This window comes from Budorcas taxicolor, chromosome 11, assembly GCF_023091745.1.
Source record: "Budorcas taxicolor isolate Tak-1 chromosome 11, Takin1.1, whole genome shotgun sequence".
Taxonomy (NCBI): domain Eukaryota; kingdom Metazoa; phylum Chordata; class Mammalia; order Artiodactyla; family Bovidae; genus Budorcas; species Budorcas taxicolor.
In genome coordinates, this window is record NC_068920.1 from 54107121 (window position 1) to 54127837 (window position 20717).

The following is a 20717-nucleotide window of genomic DNA, read 5'->3' on the forward strand; positions in this document are numbered from 1 at the left end:
CGACTTAACACTATCTTTCTCTCTTTTGTCTCAAAATGTGAAATTTCTGGCAACAGGGACAGAAAAGAGAAATTCTAAAGAATTCAAAAGGATGTGGGTAAATACCAGTTCTCTGGGGGCAGTCATTGATGGAAGGTCATTTTTCCTATTTTTATCTGTGACTTGGGGCAGATGTACAGCTGTGAAGCTATGGTACCCCCCACAAGTCAGTGATCATAAAGGGTCCCCAAGTAAACTTAATTATATATCTCAATTTAAGTTCTAAAGTCATGTTTTAACATCTTAAACTAATGAGGAAATTTTAATTCTACCTCTATGAATGTTTGAGGGGAATTTCAACAACTATTCCATAATTTTTTACAAAGTGCAATGCTATGTTGAATATAAGAACTTGTTTATAATAAACTATACATAAGAAGAAAAATTTCTACTTCGGCTGCTGTTGTAGAATGATCTTAACTCTTCTTAGTATATTAAGTTCCAGGAATTGTTACTTTCAGTTGTCTCTCCTTTAGAAAGAATATTTGTATTATTCTTTTGGTAATAAAGTCTAATTTAAAAAAGTAAAAAACTGTAATTTTGCATTAAAATATCCTAACATCTTGCTCTAAGCTTCATTTTGCACATTTCCTGAGCCACACAATCCATGTTGAAAACTCAGCCCAAAAAAAGCTGAGTTGGGGACTTCCCTGGTGGTCCAGTGGCTAAGACTCTGCACTCCCAATGCAGAGGGCCCAGGTTCAATCCATGGTCAGGGAACTAGATCCCACATGCCATAAGTAAAAATCTCTCCTGTAATAACTAGATCCCGCACAACCAAAAAAAATCTAAGTTGGTGCTATCTGCTATAAGAGCTCTCCCATTAAACAGCTGGTCTTTCTGTTATGTCCTGATGCATGCTTTCTTGTGATTCAATCTTCTTATTAGCAAAGGCTTTTCTTGCTAGCTTTACCAGTAGAACATGTAACCGCTCGCAAAGAGCTCCATGGAAGTCTTCAGAAAGTCTTAGCTAAGGAGACCAGAGGTTTATTCTCTTCACATGATGAATGAGGTATTGTTCCCACTTCACAGAGCGTTGCTAGCTCTACCTAGCTCAGAGATCATAGATTCATTATCCTCCTTTCATAAAATATTGATATTTGTCTTTTTCTCTGGAGATTCTGTTATAATGGAATACAAGCGTATCTCAGAGACAAGGGAGGTTCAGCCCCAGTCCTCCAAACTAAAGTGAATATTGCAATAAGGGGAGTAATAATTTTTTGTTTGTTTGTTTTCCTAGGTCATATAAAAGTTATGTTTAAACTCTGCTGCAGTCTATTAAGTGTGCAGCAGCATTATGTCAACAAAAGAACAGACATTACTTTAAAAGTGCTTTAATTCTAAAAATTGCCAGCCGCCATGCCACAAACTTTGTTTGCAAAACAAAAACCAATGTCATATTTTTGAAATGCAATAAAGTGAAGTGCCATAAAATTCGGTATTCCTATAGATGCTTGCCATTCCCTTGTCTTCTTAGCTTATAGATGATCATAGTACACATCTGGGCAAGTTCTCAGAAATCATCAGCTCTACAAGCCCAATTTAAAGAGGTAATGCAAGTCTCCAGGGCAAGCTGTCAATTAGGAATATTAAGAAAATTATATGAAGGATGCTGTATTAAAACTAAACCTACTAGCCTACAAGTTCTGTGAGCACAGAAAGTTGTTTATCTTATTTTCCCAAAGTAATTGACTACCTGGAATAATGCCAAGTATAAACTAGCTCTCAGTAAATAGGTATTGGATAAGTGAATGATGGATTAGGCAATCAACAGGTGTATTTTTTTTTCTGTATGTGCTTTGTGTGTGTGTGTGTGCTCAGTTGTGTCAGACTCTGAGACCCCATGGATTTTAGCCCATTAGGCTCCTCTGTCCATGAAATTTTAGAGCAAGAATACTGGAGTGGGTTGCCATTTCCTTATCCAGGGGATCTTCCCGATTCAAGGATTGAACCCAGGTCTCTTGTGTTTCCTACAATGGCAGGTAGATTCTTTAACACTGCGCCGCCTGGGAAGCCCATATGTATGTGCTTATTTACCATTTTTTTCCCCTCAGAATAAGGCAGCTATGCACATGGGGCTTTCCCTGGGTCAGAAAAGATCCCCTGGAGTAGGAAATGGCAGCCCACTCCAGTGCTCTTCCCTGGAAAATTCCATGGGCAGAGAAGTCTGGTAGGCTACAGTCCATGGGGTCACAAAGAATCATACACAACTGAGTGCCTGCACGCGCGTGCGCACACACACACGCACACATACACAAACTTCTATATACATAAGAGAACATCTTGCAAATTAGAGCTCTGGAATCTTGAACCTGAGAATGCTTTAATCTAACACTGATTGTTAGCTGGAGGAAGACCAGGTCCATAAGTAATGATCTTCGATAAAAGGATCTCTGAAGGTTGAGTCAAAAGACATTGCAGAAGCACAGGAATCAGAAGCAGAATAAAGAAAGTAAAAGGACAATCTAAACATACTTGCGATGATAAACAGTTTCAGTATAGCTACTTTCTGTGTTTCTTATGGCCCATTGGCTTTATTTCTCACTAAGGAATTTATATCATCTGATATCATTATTACAAAACCAAAGGGGAAATATGGATATGAGTTTAAATAGCACCAAAATGTTCTGAGACAAAAAATTAGGTAGTGGCTAGACACCTATTTAAATGTTTATGCCTGGAGACTGATGCTATACTGCATTTAAATGACACATGAGAAAAAAATAAAAGGAATTTTAATGGCATGGTGACAATGTAGTTGGAAAATGTAAAGCAAAACACTTCTTTAATTAAAACCTTTTCCCCAAACACAAACAGCATGTGAATTTAGTAAAGTGTAGAGTTTCTGAAACAAATGCAACTTAGTCGACTTAGTTGACTGTGTCTCCGATCGTGAATTCCTTATTGCCAAATTCAGACGTAAATTGAAGAAAGTAGAGAAAACCAACCAACCATACAGGTATGACCTAAATCAAATCCCTTATGATTTGAAGTGGAAGTGGCAAATAGATTCAAGGGATTAATCTGATAGAGTGCCTGAAGAACTATGGGCCGAGGTTCATGACATTGTACAGGAGGCAGTGATCAAGATCATCCCCAAGAGAAAGAAAGGCAAAAAGGTTGTCTGGGAGGCCTTACAAATAGCTAAAAAAAGAAGAGAAGCTAAAGGCAAAGGGGAAAGGAAAGATATACCCATTTGAATGCAGAGTTCCAAAGAATAGAAAGTAGAGATAAGAAAGCCTACCTCAGTGATCAATGCAAAGAAATAGAGGGGGAAAAAAATAGAGTGGGAAACACTAAAGATCTCTTCAAGAAAATAGAGATACCAGGGAAATTTTCTTACAAAGAGGGGCACAATTAAGGACAGAAATGGTATGGACCTAACTGAAGCAGAAGATATTAAGAAGAGGTGGCAAGAATACACAGAAGAATTATACAAAAAGTATCTTCACAAGGCAGATAACCATCATGGTGTGATCACTCACATAGAGCCAGACATCCTGGAATGCGAAGTCAAGTGGGCCTTAGGAAACATCACTATGAACAAAGCTAGTGGAGGTGATAGAATTCTATTTGAGCTAATTCAAATACTAAAAGATGATGCTGTGAAAGTGCTGCACTCAATATGCCAGCAAATTTGGAAAACTCGTCAGTGGCCACAGGACTGGAAAAGTTCAGTTTTCATTCTAATCCCAAAGTAAGTCAATGCCAAAGAATGTTCAAACTACTGCACAACTGCACTCATCTCACAAGCTAAAAAGTAAAACTCAAAATACTCCAAGCCAGGCTTCAATAGTAGGTGAACCATGAACTTCCAGATGTTCAACCTGGGTTTAGAAAAGGCAGAAGAACCAGAGATCAAATTGCCAACATCTGTTGGATCATTGAAAAAGCAAAGGAGTTCCAGAAAAACATCTATTTCTGCTTTATTAACTATGCTAAAGCCTTTGACTGTGTGGATCACAACAAACTGTGGAAAATTCTTCAAGAGATGGGAATACCAGACCACCTGACCTGCCTCTTGAGAAAGCTGTATGCAGGTCAGAAAGCAACAGTTAGAACTGGACATGAAACGACAGACTGGTTCCAAATCAGGAAAGGAGTAAGTCAAGGCTGTATATTGTCACTCTCCTTATTTAACTTACATGCAGAGTACATCATGCAAAATGCCAGGCTGGAGGAAGCACAAGCTGGAATCAAGATTTCTGGGAGAAATATCTATAATCTCAGATATGCAGATGACATCACCCTTATGGCAGCAAGTGAAGAAGTAAAGAGCCTCTTGATGAAAGTAAAAGAGCAGAGTGAAAAAGTTGGCTTAAAACTCAACATCCAGAAAGCTAAGATCATGGCATCTGGTCCCATCACTTCATGGGAAATAGATGGGGAAACAGTGGAAACAGTGGCTGACTTTATTTTGGGGGCTCCAAAATCACTGCAGATGGTAATTGAGCCATGAAATTAAAAGACACTTACTCCTTGGAAGGAAAGTTATGACCATCCTAGAGAGCATATTAAAAAGCAGAGACATTACTTGGCCAACAAAGGTCCATCTAATCAAAGCTTTGGTTTTTCCAGTAGTCATGTATGGATGTGAGAATTGGAATATAAAGAAAGCTGAGTGCCAAAGATTGATGTTTTTGAATTGTGGTCTTGGAGAAGACTCTTGAAAGTCCCTTGGACTGCAGGAAGATCCAACCTGTCCATCCTAAAGGAGATCAGTCCTGAATATTCATTGGAAGGACTGATGTTAAAGCTGAAACTCCAATACTCTGGCCATCTGAGGCAAAGAACTGACTCACCAGAAAAGACCCTGATGCTGGGCAAAATTTAAGGCAGGAGGAGAAGGGTACCACAGGGGAGGAGAAGGATATGACAGAGGATGTGATGGTTGGATGGCATCACTGACTCGATGGACATGAGTTTGAGTAAACTCCTGGAGTTGGCGATGGACAGGGAGGCCTGGCAAGCTGCAGTCCATGGGGTTGCGAAGAGTTGGACACGACTGAGTGACTGAACTGAACTGAGTGAAACTTAATTATAAAATTTCCCTTTTCTGTAATACTTCCTTGCACATTGCATATTACCCCCTTATTGAATATTCTTGCCAGGAATGCTTTCTTTGTACTCTTTTCCTCGGCTTTCTTGAGGTATAATTGGTAGACAAAAAGTGCACATAATTGTATGAAATAAATAGCTAATGAGAGAACATACTCTGTAGCACAGAGAAGCTTACTCAATGCTCTGTGTTGATCTAAATGTGACAGAAACCCAAGAAAGAGTAGATGTATGCATATTATGACTGATTTCCTTTGCTGCATTGTGAGAAGTTACAACATTGTAAAAGTACTATGCTCCAATGAAAACTGATTTAAAATTAAACATAATTAATGCATACAATTTGATGAATTTGGACATATGCACGACGGGGAAGCCTGGTGGGCTGCCATCTATGGGGTTGCACAGAGTCAGACACGAATGAAGTGACTTAGCAGCAGCAGCAGCAGCAGCATACACTATTATAAATCAAGGTCATAAAGATATCTATCACTTTCAAACGTTTCCTTGTGTCTGTGTGTTTGTCTTTGTTTTTCAGAGAAAGAATATTTAGCATGAAGATGAAATAATAGAATATATACATATATTGGTCTCTACCTCTGGTTTCTGGTATAGAAGTGGTAAAACCCTTGTAATTTCCTTAGGAAAAAGAAAACTAGGGGCATTTTTTTTATGTTTGCTCTAGTACTTAGTTTTTACCTTGTAGAAGCTCCTGACACAGAGTTTCTACATTTCTTGAGATGTCTTTTTTTTTGGTAATAGAAGCATTTTTGGTTTTAATGAGGTCACTCATGATGGCTCCTGAATAGCTTAAATCCAAGGAAGACATGGTCAGCAGAAAGAGTAAGTCATGATCGGAAGGTTGGAACTTCCAACCCAACCCTCATCTTCTCGGAAGGAGAGAGGGGCTGAAGATTAAGTTAATGATCAATCATGCTTGTTTGATGAAGCCACCATAAAAACCCCTGAAGTATGGTGTTCAGAGAGCATTTTGTTGATGAACATATCTGTGAACTGGGAGAGTGACATATTCTCCTGGCTCCAAGAGGGACAGAAACTTCCATGCTCAGGACCACACCCTAGGTATCTGTTTATCTGGCTACACATCTGTGTTTTATTATAGAATAAATTGATAAGTGTTAAGTGCTTCCCTGAATTCTTTACGTTGTTCTAGCAAATGATCAAACCTGTGGTGGTGGGAGGGGGGAGCAGTTTCCTGGGAACCTCCAGGATTCATGCACAGTTGACAAGATGTGGCTTCTAAAATAAGGAGAAGGCGATCTCGTGGGACTGAGCTCTTAGCCTGTGGGATTTTTTTCCCACATAAACTGACTTATGTATCAGAATTAAGTTGAATTGGAGAATATTCAGCTGATGTCAGCTTGTTGTTGAAAACCCATATATCTGGTGTCAGAAGGATTTTGAGTGTCAGAGTCAAGGAGGAAATAAAGGAATTTTTCTTAGACAATGTAATCAACTCTCTTAAGTTTTAAAGTGCTTCACATTCACAGAGGTAAAAAAAATTTCTGCCTGCAATGCAGGAGACATAGGAGATGAGTGTTCAATCCCTGGGTCAGAAAGATCCCCTGGAGAAGGAAATGGTAACCCACCCCTGTGTTCTTGCTGGGAAAAACCCACAGAAAGAGAAGCCTGGTGGACTGCAGTCCATGGGGTTACACAGAGTCGGACACTACTGAGCATGAGGCTTCCCTCTATACCTGGTAATTAACTATAGGCACTGTGTTATACAGTAGAGCTCTGGAACTTCCTCAGTGTATGTAACTTTAAGATCATACCCACTGAACAACACCCTGTATACCCTTCTCCTCATCCCCTGGTGACCACCATTCTACTTTGTATGTTTGACTATTTCAGATGCCTCATAGAAGAGGAGTCATGTAGTATTTATCCTTCTGCGACTGTCTTATTTCACTTAACATAATGTCCTTCTGAGTTTATCTATACTATTGCATATTGCAGGGATTCCATTTTTAAGGATGAATAATACTCCACTGTGTGTATATACCACATTCTCATTGTTCATTCATCTATTAATGAATATTTGTGTTGTTCCCTATCTTAGCTACTGGGAATAATGTTGCAGTGAACACTGAAGAGGAGAAACATCTTCAAGAACCTGATTTCAAATCTTTTGGACAGATATTCAGTGATACTATTGCAGGATCATAGGTAGTTCTACTTCTAAATTTTGAGGAATCTCCATGCCATGTTCTCATAGTAGCTGAACCATTTTCACTCTACTAACAGTGTACAAAGTTTGTCTTTTATTCACATACTCACCAACACTTGTAACTTTTGTTTTTCTTCTTTTAATAATTAGACATCCTGACAGGTATGAGATGATATCTCACTGTGGCTTTGATTTGCATTTCCCTGATGCTTAGTGATGTTGACCATCTTTTCATGTGTCTATTTGCCATCTGTTTGTCTTCTGTTTAAAAATGTCTTTTCAGGTCCTATAACCATTTTTAATTAGGTTGTTTATGTTTTTGACATTGAACTGTATGTGTTTTTGTGTATTTTTGGTGAGCATTATCTTCTCCCACTCAGCAGGCATCCTTTTCCTGTTGCTGATAGCTTTCTTCTCCATGAAAAAGCTTATTAACCCTAATGTAGCTACATTTGTTAAGTTTTTCTTTTGTTGCCCTTGCCTTAGGAGACATATAAAAAACTGAAAAGACCAATGTCAAAGAGTGTATTGTTCATGTTTTTCCTGTGAGTTTTGTGGTTTCAGATTTTAACATTTAAGTCTTTAATCCATTATGAGTTTACTTTTGTATATGGTGTGAGAAAATATTCCAGTTTGACCTTTTACATATAGGTGTCCAGTTTTCCTAACATCATTTATTAAAAAGGGTTTTTCTTCCTATTGTATGTTCTTGCCCATGTAAGTGTAGGTATCTTTCTGTAGATCTTTCTTCATTTTCCTTCATTTTCCTTCTCTCAGAGATGACATTTCTGTCTTGGTTGTTATTCAATAAATGAAAACTGTTATTTTATAAATTTTGTATAATTTTCTGGCTAAGATGAGACAGTAAATTTATTTCTTCTTATCTCATCATGGCTCAGTTTGGAAGACCTTAAAATTCTTCATGTATATTTTAAACTTTTAAATCTGAATTCTTACTGTACATTTTTCAAATTCTATAGCTGTTTATGTATGTGTTGTTTTATCTCTGAGTTTGTTTTCAATTCCTTTGAACTTCTGCTTTCTTCAGAAAATATCTGCCACTTTTCTTGCTGTATTCCATTTCTCTCTTCTACTTTATTCTTGGTCAGGGAGAAGGAGTGGTATTGAAGCTTTATTTTATGTCATATGTTTCTGCTTATAATTAATAAAAGATAAAACAGGTTTTGTATGGAACTTCTATTTCAGTTTTCTGTGATGATGGTCAGAAGTATAACTTGAGGTTGTTATGAACTAAAGTTCGTACCAAATGAACTTAATTTGTTCATTCACCCTGAAACACTTTTTCACTTTACCTTGTTTTCTTTTTTTATATAAATTTATTTATTTTAATTGGAACTTAATTACTTTACAATATTGTATTGGTTTTGCCATACATCAACATGAATCTGCCACAGGTATACACGTGTTCCCCATCCTGAACCCCCCTCCCTCCTCCCTCCCCAGGCCATCCCTCTGGGTCGTCTCAGTGCACCAGCCCCAGGCATCCAGTATCATGCATCGAGCCTGGACTAGTGATGGTTTCGGCCTTGTGGTTCACTTCTTGTTTCATATTGCCACACTTCATTTTACATATCAGAAGATAACTCAGATGAGATGCTTGCAGGGAAACTTGTGTCTTTCAAGTTACAGGTCTTCAGTTTGCATTTTCTTCATTTCTGTTCACCTCACATTGATTGTAAGTTGCAAAGCTAATTTCCTCTTCCTTTTGGTTCCCACTCAGTTCATAGTCAGCCAGTTTATAGGACATTTGTGTCCAGATTGCAAAGTCTATTCAGTGAAGTAGTGAGATAAAACTTACCTCTTTTTTCGGTCCTTCCTCATTTCTACCTGCCAGAATATTTTTCAATCTGGCAAGCTTCATTTTTCCCATGGTTTGTTTCTTATACATCCTTTTATTTTAAAGGAGAAGATTCTTGGTTTGGCTTCTTAACAACCGCTCGTTTTTTTCCGATGAAAACTAAATCCTGTTGAAACTTGGAGTGGTAAGCACACATTTTTGTATTCTTTCTCATTATACTCATACAGTTGGAATATTTTTGTTTTTGTGCCTGTGACTATGTAATTTAGATGTTATATAGTTATATATGATATAATGTTTATAAAATATTGCAATAAAGATATAGTCATGCATCTGTACATATATTGGACTTTTGTTTGTTTCTTTGGGTTATGTCCCTTGAACTCTCACATATCCAACAGTTCCATGTTGTGACAAACATTAGGCTATATGTTCGCACACATGCTGTACTGTATATATGAGATGAGAAAAGTCAAAATAGATACAGAATATCTTCAAATTATGACTTACTTTAATTGGGTAATTTTTTTCTGGTTCACATAAATTAGTAGACACAGTCAAGAAATGAAGTTAATTGTTTTTTCTTTTTTTTTCTTTTTTGGGTTTGAAAAATTATCTCAACCGGGTTAAAATCTTACTTTCAAGTGAATGGTGCAATTTTGTGCATGTGTATAAGATGGAAATGGACAATAGGAATTTCTTCAGCCACATCAAGGAAGATGTCAATAGAGCTTCTTTGTGAGGTTTGTGCTTCTTACTTGCTATATCAAAGCAGGTTGTGAATTCACCCTGATACATCCTTTTGTGACAGGACCATCACATTTCCTGTTGCATACTGCAACTTTTTCATATATTCAGTATTTATTAATCATGCTGCCTCTGGCTAGGAAGATGGAGCAACTTATACCCATAGCTGTTAGGATCTCTTGAAAAAATCCATATGAGTCACAGCTCATTTAACTATTAGAATCTTAGGACTATTTATTATTAAATGAAATATCCCCATTCCCTGGTTGTGGAGATAACTTCTGGTCTAAATGTTGCTCACTTCCAAGGGCCTGTTGCTCTGTTGTTTCAAAAAGGCCATGGTCAACCACCTCGGTGACCCTATACTATATGTCTCAAATCATAAATTACTGACATTTAAAGGTTGAGGTGGGAGAAGCAACTATTTGCAACTATTTTCAATGTCATCTATATCTATTCCCAGTGGATGCTAAGTGATCTCTAACTGAGTGATGTCCAGATCTGGTTTTATAATGCAAGTTGTTGGGTAAGCAAAGAGAATTAAACCACAGAGTCATTATGCTAATGCCTAGTAATGTATCATTATCCCATGTTAAAGACCCTGTGCAATAGCTGGAGAAAGGGAAATGGATTGGAAAGAGTTTTTGATAGTGTTTGATCTTCCTTCCAGTCTTGCTTTAGCTTTCAATATATTTATATTTTCCATCAAGCCTAGGTTTAGAGTGAACAGAATTTAGATGATCTTTTATCAGTTTTCCCAGTTTGAGACAACTAATGGATCAATGAGGGATGGTTTATGTTTGGACCTAGAATAGAGTAGAAATCTTTGGAATTTTGGTGATACAACTTGGAAGTATACAAAGAGGTTCAGATGAAGAAGCAAAAAAGAAAGAGGTAAATGCAGAGAGATAAGATTCTCATCTTTCAGATGAGAATCAAATATTACTGATTAAAGTTGATGGAACAAACATAGAGCTATAAGAACATGAATTTACAAAAATAAGAAATAGAAAAAATTGTATATATAAAATAAAATTTATATATGTGTGTATATATACATATGTTTGTTACATGCATTCATCTATTTATCTATCTGGAAAATGGAAGAGTAGAGAAAGAGAAATTCCTTCTTTTACAGTGGAGAATCAATCTTGTATAATATCATCATATATATCTTGAATCATAAATTTTACACATTTTAAAATATGAGACAAGCTATCAAAGGATATAAATCAGAGGGAGTGCATGAATTTTTCATCTCCGAGACTGAGATTTTCATAGTAAGTTCTGTGATATTTGCTTTTTAAAAATTCTTGTTAAAATATTATTTTAATAAAATGTATAGAAGAGATTGTATGATTTTATAGTTCTCAAATTAATGTGGACTCTTTATAGAGTTGGCATTTTAAGTCATATATGAATACAGAAAAAGATATAATCTCTCCTGTCTAAATTAAGTAAGGACACATATTTTGCAAATATTTACAACAAAACATCTACCAGCAAGGATGTTAAATGCAAAATAACAAATTAGATGATTTTGTCAACATATCTAAGAGATGGATAAAATAAATATTCTGAAAAGTTGGAAACAAAGTAAAAAAAATTATTGCTGCTGCAAAAATGTTGGACTGTTATTCTGCAAACCTACTGTAAAATAATAAATTTAGTCACTAAGAACTCTTTCCTAGTCTCCAGTGTCCACTTTGCATTGGAACCTCAAGTATCTCTTTGTAGTTTTATGAGTACATTTATTCAAGTACACTTGGAATGCTTAATTCTGATCTCACAGCTTCTGATGTAAAGCTAGAAAATATGAAATAAGAGTAGATCAATAAAATATATTTCCAGAATTTTGTAAACCCACTGACTCCCTTAAAAGAGAAACGAAACAAAACATATGGACTATGCAAAGCATTGGATAGGATATGCTTTATTTATTATAAATATTCTAGGCTTCAGGTTATACTGAAAGTGAAGTTGTTAGTCTCACAGTCATGAATGACTCTTTGAGACCTCATGGACTGTAGCCCTCCAGGCTCCTCTGTCCATGGAATTCTCTAGGCAAGAATACTGGAGTGGGTTGCCATTCCTTTCTCCAGGGGTTCCCAACCCAGGGATTGAACCCTGGTCTTCTGCATTGCAGGCAGATTATTTACTGTCTGAGCCACCAGGGAAGCCCAGGTTATACTGACCTGAGTTCAGATATTGATTACAACACTTGGTATAGCTACCTTATGATGTCGTCATGAGGGCTTGAAGGAGTGTTTCATTTAAAATGACTGACTCCATATCCCACAGAAGGTAGCAATTAATATTACTTCTCCTCCCCAAATACAAAGCAGCACACAGTAAAGGGGTCCAGATGGATGAGCACCTCTCATTTAAATGCACATTAAAATAAATTGTATAGACTACTGGAAATCAACTTTTGGAAAATGGTAGTTACATTAATAGTTTTGCCAACATGTGATAGTAATTGTGAAGCATGCAAATCATTAAGTCCTCCAAAACAATGGGGGAGGACAATAATACGGCCTTTTTTTTCCTCTTTTGCTAAAATACAGTTTAATAAAAATGAAAAAAAAAGATGTCTTAACATAATTGGTAGCTTTTTATGAGAAATTTTATTAACTACATTTATGAAAATAGTCAAATATGTTATTTTTCTTTTAAGTACTCAAAGTAACTGGTTAGTTCGTGCCTCACTTTATTTGACAAAACATATTTAAAGGCATATTCAGAAAAAAAGTGATTTTTTACTTTGAGAAAGTGAGTTTAACATGATGTGTGTGCACACATGAGCGTGCACACACACACACACACACACACACACACACACACACACACACGCTCATGCTCTGTTGCTCAGTTATGTCTGACTCTTTATGATGCCATGAACTGCAGCTCACCAGGCTACTCTGTTCATGGAATCTTCCAGGCAAGAATACTGAAGTGGGTTGCCATTTTTTACTCCAGGGGATCTCCTTGATCCAGGGATCGAGCTCTGTCTCTTACATCTCCTGCATTTGCAGGAGGATTCTTTACCACTGAGTCACCTGGGAAGCCTCTGTAGTGAGAAATAGGGATATGAAGTAAAATCAGGGAGAGCCAGATGACCAGATGCAAGGAGTAAAGTATGTTACAACTATGAATACAGTCTGTGGCTCACAGAATTGAAGACAAAAAGAAACTTAAAAATGAAGTATAAAAAGTAAAGGAGAACCAGAAAATATTAGGGTCAAAGAAATTGCAGGGAGGAATTATTTTCCTAAATATGAGAGTATAAATGTGTGGTTCAAGAGATTGGTAACAAAAAAATAAATAAATAGGCCATGGTTATAGGTAATTCAAGGGATCAGATGTGACAGAGTGCCTGAAGAACTATGGACAGAGGTTGATGACACTGTACAGGAGGCAGTGATCAAGACCATCCCCAAGAAAAAGAAATGCACAAAGACAAAAAAGTTGTCTGAGGAGGCCTTACAAATAGCTGAGAAAAGAAGAGAAGCTAAAGGCAAAGTGAAGTGAAAGTGAAGTCACTCAGTTGTGTCCAACTCTTGGCAACCCCGTGGACTGTAGCCTATCAGGCTCCTCTGTCAGTGGGATTTTCCAGGCAATAGTATTGGAGTGGATTGCCATTTCTTTCTCCAGTAAAGGCAAAAGGGAAAGGAAAGATATACCCATTTGAATGCAGAGTTCAAAAGAATAGCAGGGAGAGATAAGAAAGCCTTCCTCAGTGATCAATGCAAAGAAATAGAGGAAAAAAATAGAATGGGGAAGACTAGAGATCTCTTCAAGAAAATTAGAGATAAGAAGGGAAATTTTCTTGCAAAGATGAGCAAAATAAAGGACAGAAATGGTATGGACCTAACAGAAGCCGAAGATATTAAAAAGAGGTGGCAAGAATACACAGAAGAACTGTACAAAAAAAATCTTCATGACCCAGATAACCATGATGGTGTGATCACTCACCTAGAGCCAGACATCCTGGAATGTGAAGTCAAGTGGGCCTTAGGAAACAACACTATGAACAAAGCTAATGGAGGTGAAGGAATTCCAGTTAAGCTATTTCAAATCCTAAAAGATGATGCTGTGAAAGTGCTGTTGCACTCAATATGTCAGCAAATTTGGAAAACTCAGCAGTGGCCACAGGACTGGAAAAGGTCAGTTATCATTCCAATCCCAAAGGAAGACAATGCCAATGAATGCTCAGACAATTGAGTACCACACAATTGCACTCATCTCACATGCTAACAAAGTAATATTCAAATTGTCCCAGGCAGATTTCAATGGTGGGTGAACCATGAACTTCCAGATGTACACGTTGGATTTAGAAGGGCAGAGGAACCAGAGATCAAATTGCCAACATCTGCTGGATCATGGAAAAAGCAAGAGAGTTCCAGAAAAACACCTACTTCTGCTTTACTGACTATGCCAAAGCCTTTGACTGTGTGGATCACAACAAACTGTGGAAAATTCTTCAAAAGATGGGAATACCAGACCACCTGACCTGCCTTCTGAGAAATCTGTATGCAGGTCAGGAAGCAACAGTTAGAACTGGACATGGAACAACAGACTGGTTCCAAATAGGAAAAGGAGTACATCAAGGCTCTATATTACCACCCTGCTTATTCAACTTATATGCAGAGTACATCATGTGAAATTCTGGGCTGGATGAAACACAAGCTGGAGTCAAGTTTGCCGGATTTCTGTTCAAGACCACTAAATGCTGAGATATGAATGCATACCAAAATAAAAGCAATTCATTGTGTTCCAAAAAGAAAAATGTTGCCGGGAGAAATATCAATCAGATGACATCATTCTTATGGCAGAAAGTAAAGAAGAACTAAAGAGCCTCTTGATGAAAGTCAAAGAGGAGATTGAAAAAGCTGGCTTAAAACTCAACATTCAGAAAACAAAGGTCATGGCATCCAATCCCATTGCTTCATGGAAATAGATGGGGAAACAATGGAAACAGTGACAGGCTTTATTTTCTTGGGCTCCACAATCACTGCAGATAGTGACTGAAGCCATGAAATTTAAAAAAAAAACAAAAAACAAAAAACAACTTGCTACTTGGAAGAAAAGTTATGACCAACTTAGACAGCATATTAAAAAGTAGAGACATTACTTTGCTAACAAAGGTCCATTTAGCCAAAGCTATGGTTTTTCCAGTAGTCATGTATGGATGTGAGAGTTGAACTATAAAGAAAGCTAAGTGCCGAAGAACTGATGCTTTTGAACTGTGCTGTTAGAGAAGACTCTTGAGAGTCCCTTGGATGGCAAGGAGATCAAACCAGTCAATCTTAAAGGAGATCAGTCTTGAATATTCATTGGAAGGACTGATGTGGAAGCTGAAGCTCCAATACTTTGGCCACCTGATGCAAAAATCTGACTCATTGGAAAATAGCTGATACTGGGAAATATTGAAAGCTGGAGGAGAAAGAAACAACAGAGGATGAGATGGTTGGATGTCATCACTGACCCAATGAGTTTGTGTAAGCTGCAGAAGTTGGTTATGGGCAGGGAAGTTCTACAGTCCATGGGGTTGCAAAGAGTCAGACACGACTGACCGACTGAACTGATAGGCAATCAAAGTCAAAATACCTTAGAAAAAATCGATGAGGTCTTGGGTAATTGATAATGAGGGCTGCTGGACTAACCCAGCAAACCACCCTCTACTCATGTGTTGTCCTTCATGGAAATATCAAGCCCTAAAACAAAGGAAGATGTATGTAGCTTGCACTGACATGTGTAAACACAATTTGATTCATTTACCATGTAATTGATCTAGTGGAGATGTATTAAAGCAAACAGGATTGTTGTTGATGAAATTACCTTAATGTAGATTTTGGTTAATAGGTCTGTTTTAAAGTCATTCTGTGTTACGCAGGACTCTTGGAAGAAGTATTACAGATATCCTTTGGTATGGATACTGGCACCACTTAAGAATGTAACTCACTGAGTTTATAATTTCAGAATCAGTAGAGAGTGATTGCTAAATCTAACAAAGACCAGAGTCGTGTAGCAGCCTGATTCAGGAATGCCTATACAGAGAATGAATCCAGAAGTGTCCAGGGTTCTGCCACCTGGGCAGCACACTGCTTCAGAATTGCCCTGAAAGACAGAAAAATAGAAGGCAAAATTGTGCATGCCATCTGTACTTTGTAAAGCTAGGGCTAGACATTGTTTTATCATTTTTATGTCAGAATTTTGTTGTCAAATTAATCAATGCTAATCTCATTTTCATTTCTCATTTTTCAGATAAAATGTAACAAATATATATGCATATGTGCAGTATATTAAATTTGAGAATAACTATGTTAAGTAAATGATAAATATATTTAATTCTTTTATATTTTATACTGTGATAATTATAACATTTTATGATTTTATATAAAATTTTAGCTTATATAATATATTGTTCTATTTTTTTATTCATTCTGTCTACCACCACGCTGGTCTAAACCACCATCATTTCTCAGTTGGCTTAATAGTCAGGACTTTTGCAGTTTCCAGTGACAGAAATCCAAATTTCCACTTAAGCTCTGTTTTCTGTTGGGTTAGCTTCCTAAGCATGTTCTTTCCATGCTGTAGCAAAGATGCCCCAGGAGCTCAGACTTAAGTGATTTTTAACATCAGCTTCCCCCAGAAAGAGAAATTCTTTTTTTTTCTTGGCATCATATCAGCTACTAAGAAAGAGCTGGTCTGTGCTCTTTATTTGTAACATATAGGCCTGTTATTCAATCTATTGTCAATACAGTGATCAAAAAGGAAAACTGAGTGTCTAGCTCCAGGGATGGAAGAATGGCATTAACTTCATGCATCCCATTTAGATTAGGAATAGGAATGGGATGGTCCCCCAAAGAGATGAAGGATGGAATTAAAAGTATGTTCACTATATGACTGACTTTATACTCTTCTCTTCAGATTCAGCTTTTCTCTTCTCTGATCATCTCTCAAGAAAAAAGTCATTTGTAAAAGTCAGCATAACAATTATCTCAACATAAAATGTTGAAAACCCTAAAGACAAAAACAGAAGTCAGTATGATCACATTACTTCCACATTTGAAGTCCTCCAGTGGATTCCTAGGGACTTCCCAGGTGGTGCAGTGGCAAAGAATCCACCTGCCAATGCAGGAGACACAAGAAATGCAGTGGGTTTGATTTCTGGGTCAGGGAGATCCCCTCGAGGAGGAAATGGTAATCCACTGCAGTAGTCCTGCCTGGGAAATCACATGGACAGAGGAACCTGGTGGACAACAATCCAGGGTCACAAAGAATCTGACATGGCTGAACACTGAGTACCCTTGGCAATCATTCAATATCCTGAAAGAGTTTATAAGGATTTTCTGTGGGCAACTCCTTTAGACTGAGCTCCCCACTCCACCACACTGATCTTATTTCTGTGGTGTCATGTTTTACCAAATATCTTAGTGTTCATTTTCTGAAACATTTTCCAAAATCCATCTCCTTCTTCCATATCTGCTCAACTCCACACTTCTCTTCTCAACTTCACTCCTTATCCTGGTCAACATTGAGTGATTTCCAGGTCTTAGAATAAAAATCATTCTCTCAGGGAAGCTGTATTAATCAGTGATTTTCCAGAGAACCAGAACCAGCAGGATGTAATGGATTTCAGTTCAGTTGAGTCGCTCAGTCGTGTCCGACTCTTTGCGACCCCATGAATTGCAGCACACCAGGCCTCCCTGTCCATCACCAACTCCTGGAGTTCACTCAGACTCACGTCCATCGAGTCAGTGATGCCATCCAGCCATCTCATCCTCGGTCGTCCCCTTCTCCTCCTGCCCCCAATCCTTCCCAGCATCAGAGTCTTTTCCAATGAGTCAACTTTTCGCATAAGGTGGCCAAAGTACTGGAGTTTCAGCTTTAGCATCATTCCTTCCAAAGAAATCCCAGGGCTGATCTCCTTCAGAATGGATTGGCTGGATCTCCTTGCAGTCCAAGGGACTCTCAAGAGTCTTCTCAAACACCACAGTTCAAAAGCATCAGTTCTTCTGTGCTCAGCTTTCTTCACAGTCCAGCTCTCACATCCATACATGATCACAGGAAAAACCACAGCCTTTAGAGAAACAGAATTTTTATGAAGCATTGGTTCACAGTGACTCTTGGAGCTGGAAAGCCCCACAGTCTCCCTCTGCCAATTAAAGGCCCAGGAAAGGTGGTGGTGTTAACCCCACTTAAGCCTGAAGACCCAAGAAGTGGGTCTCAGTCCAAGTCCAAAGGCTCAATAACCAGATGCAATGTGTATGTATGTATATGTATTTGTACATATATACATACACATATACTGAATCACTCTGCTATATAACAGGAAGTAACAACATTGTAAATCAAACTGCAATTCAATAGAAATGAAATTTAAAAGTTAAAGTTAAAAAAATGTTTAAGCTTAAACTGTAATAATAGGTATGCCAAGAACACACATGTGGAAATTTGAGGATAGAACTTGGGTAAAGGCAAGAGTTGTAAACTCAAATGCTTGCAAGAAACAGGCAAGAAGTAGGAAAATGTAAAGCCACCTAGGGGAAAGAGAGGAAGGGACAGTGGAGAGCTCAGAAGAACAATTGTTAATCAGCTCCAGACACTGGGGGATCAGAATTGCCAGATTACCTGATTTGCCAAAAAACAAAAACAAATAATTTAAATGTCTTTATTTTAAATATTGGTAAATAATTCCATTTTCTTTCTCAGGTCACCACTGTGAGGTCCAAATGAGACATTTCCATAGTCTTCATGTAAGCTTTGGGAAATAATTAGCAATGTCTGGCACAGAAAGAAAACCTCTCCTTTTGGATCCTATGGTACTCCTGTCAGTTCGACGGTTTTCAGGCATAGCTTCTCCTGATGGGAATCAGTGAGTCCTATTTCACAACTCAGGAGAGCAAGAACAAAGGAAAACAAAACCATTTACATGCTTTTTTCTTGTCCTTTGAAGTTTTAAAATATATTGCAGTTTTGAGTGGTTTTCCAAGCCTTTGTGTACAGTCCTAAGTGGAATATATTATACAACCTAAGATACTGAGATACCTATTTTTTCCCCCATATTTTTTGTACCAGTTCAGTAAGAGCTTTGTTGTATATGCTTTGTGTTGATTTGTCATGTATATTTAAGGCATTCTCTTTGTGAAGTGAAGTGAAAGTCGCTCAGTCATGTCCAGCCCTTTGCAACCCCATGAACTATACAGTCTGTGGAATTCTCCAGGCCAGAATACTGGGGTGGGTAGCCTTTCCCTTCTCCAGGGGCTCTTCCCAACCCAGGGATTGAATCCAAGTCTCCCACATTGCAGGCGGATTCTCTACCAGCTGAGCCACAAGGCATTCTCTTTAATTGCCCCTAAATGCAAATCCCAAGGTGTATAAAAAAATGCCATCTTGTTCACTTTTAAATAGAAACAAATTATGGCATGTTCTTAGGAATAAGAAAGATAGCCCATTTTTGTTAAGCAAATGTTTATTTCACAGAAAGGAGGATGAAACGACCGTGTGGTTTGTATATGGCAAAACCAATACAATATTGTAAAGTAATTAGCCTTCAATAAAAAAAAAAATTAAAAAAAGAAAAGACTTCCTATTTTTCTGTATCAATGATAAATCTGAACAGCATGCATTTGAGGCTGCATTTTTCACTTTAAAGCCATATTTAGGCATAATGGCTTCACTATACATTTTTATTAAATGCTCTTAATAATTTATACCTTTTAAATGTAACCCAAATTCTAGGTTCACATAGTAGGCTAAGACACATGTTTTCACTGGGTCAGAAAAAGTGTATTTTGATATTCTCCACCAAATTTCAGATGCCTGAGAGAGGAAGATAGCAATCATGCTGCCCGTAGCAGGGCTTCTCAATCATTTTATCAAGATAACAGTCTGAATGCACATCTTTCAAAGTATCTTTAAACTTTCAAGACTCATCACAAAACTTATATTTTGCAATTCATTTTATAATGTAATGTGTTTTTTTTTCTCTAAGTTTATTTGAGCAAAAATCATTGGGAATTGGGTAGCAATGAACTGGAAGTGGTTAGGAATATTCCTCTGTCAAGAGTTTGGGGAGAGACTCTTACAGAGAAAAGGCTGTGTAAGAAAGTAATTGATTAGCTATAGGGCTTCCCTCTTAGCTCAGTTGGTAAAGAATCTGCCTGCAGTGTAGGAGACCTGGGTTCGATTCCTGGGTAGGGAAGATCCCTTGGAGAAGGAAATGGCAACCCACTCCAGTATTCTTGCCTGGAGAATCCCACGGACAGAGGAGACTGCAGGCTACACGGCTTTGGGGTCACAAGAGTCTGACACGACTTAGCAACTAAACCAGCACTGTAGAGTAAAGCCTAGTTGGCTCTTTGTGGTTAATCGCCATTAGCATTTTGATTTCATAACCTCAAGGCATTTATAGGCTAAGTTTTGGGTAGCTTACATAGGCTGCCACAGCACTGGAGCCAACTCAGTCTGATGGTCTCCTTGTTTAATTAGATTACCAGTTCCCCCTTTCGGTCATCCTCTCACTCATGAAAGGCTGACCCTTACTTGGGTATTAGCACCATTCTCAGTCATCAGAGCTCAGCTGCTCTAGTCTCACTGTGCACCTAGTGGATTATAATGTCAGACCTGGAGAACCATTTTTGCTATTCATCTCGTTTCTGGTTCTCCAAGTGCAATGAGACAATCTGATGTACTTATGATGGCTGAGATCATGCATTTAAGACCTTTGAGAAGACCTGTTCACCAGGACGACTGCAATGACAACTGTTAGGAGAATTATACCAAGAGACGGAAGTATATTCCTTAGCCAGAGCCCCTATGAACCAAAGCAGTTGGTATCAAATAAGCCAAAGAATG

General features: G+C 37.8%; 1 non-coding gene across 1 annotated transcript; it reads left to right on the forward strand.

The window, feature by feature from the left end:
- The first annotated feature begins 686 nt into the window (after positions 1-686).
- TRNAG-CCC (transfer RNA glycine (anticodon CCC)) lies at positions 687-759 on the forward strand. The gene has a single exon. It is a non-coding gene; the product is annotated as a tRNA-Gly (tRNA).
- Positions 760-20717: the final 19958 nt, after the last annotated feature.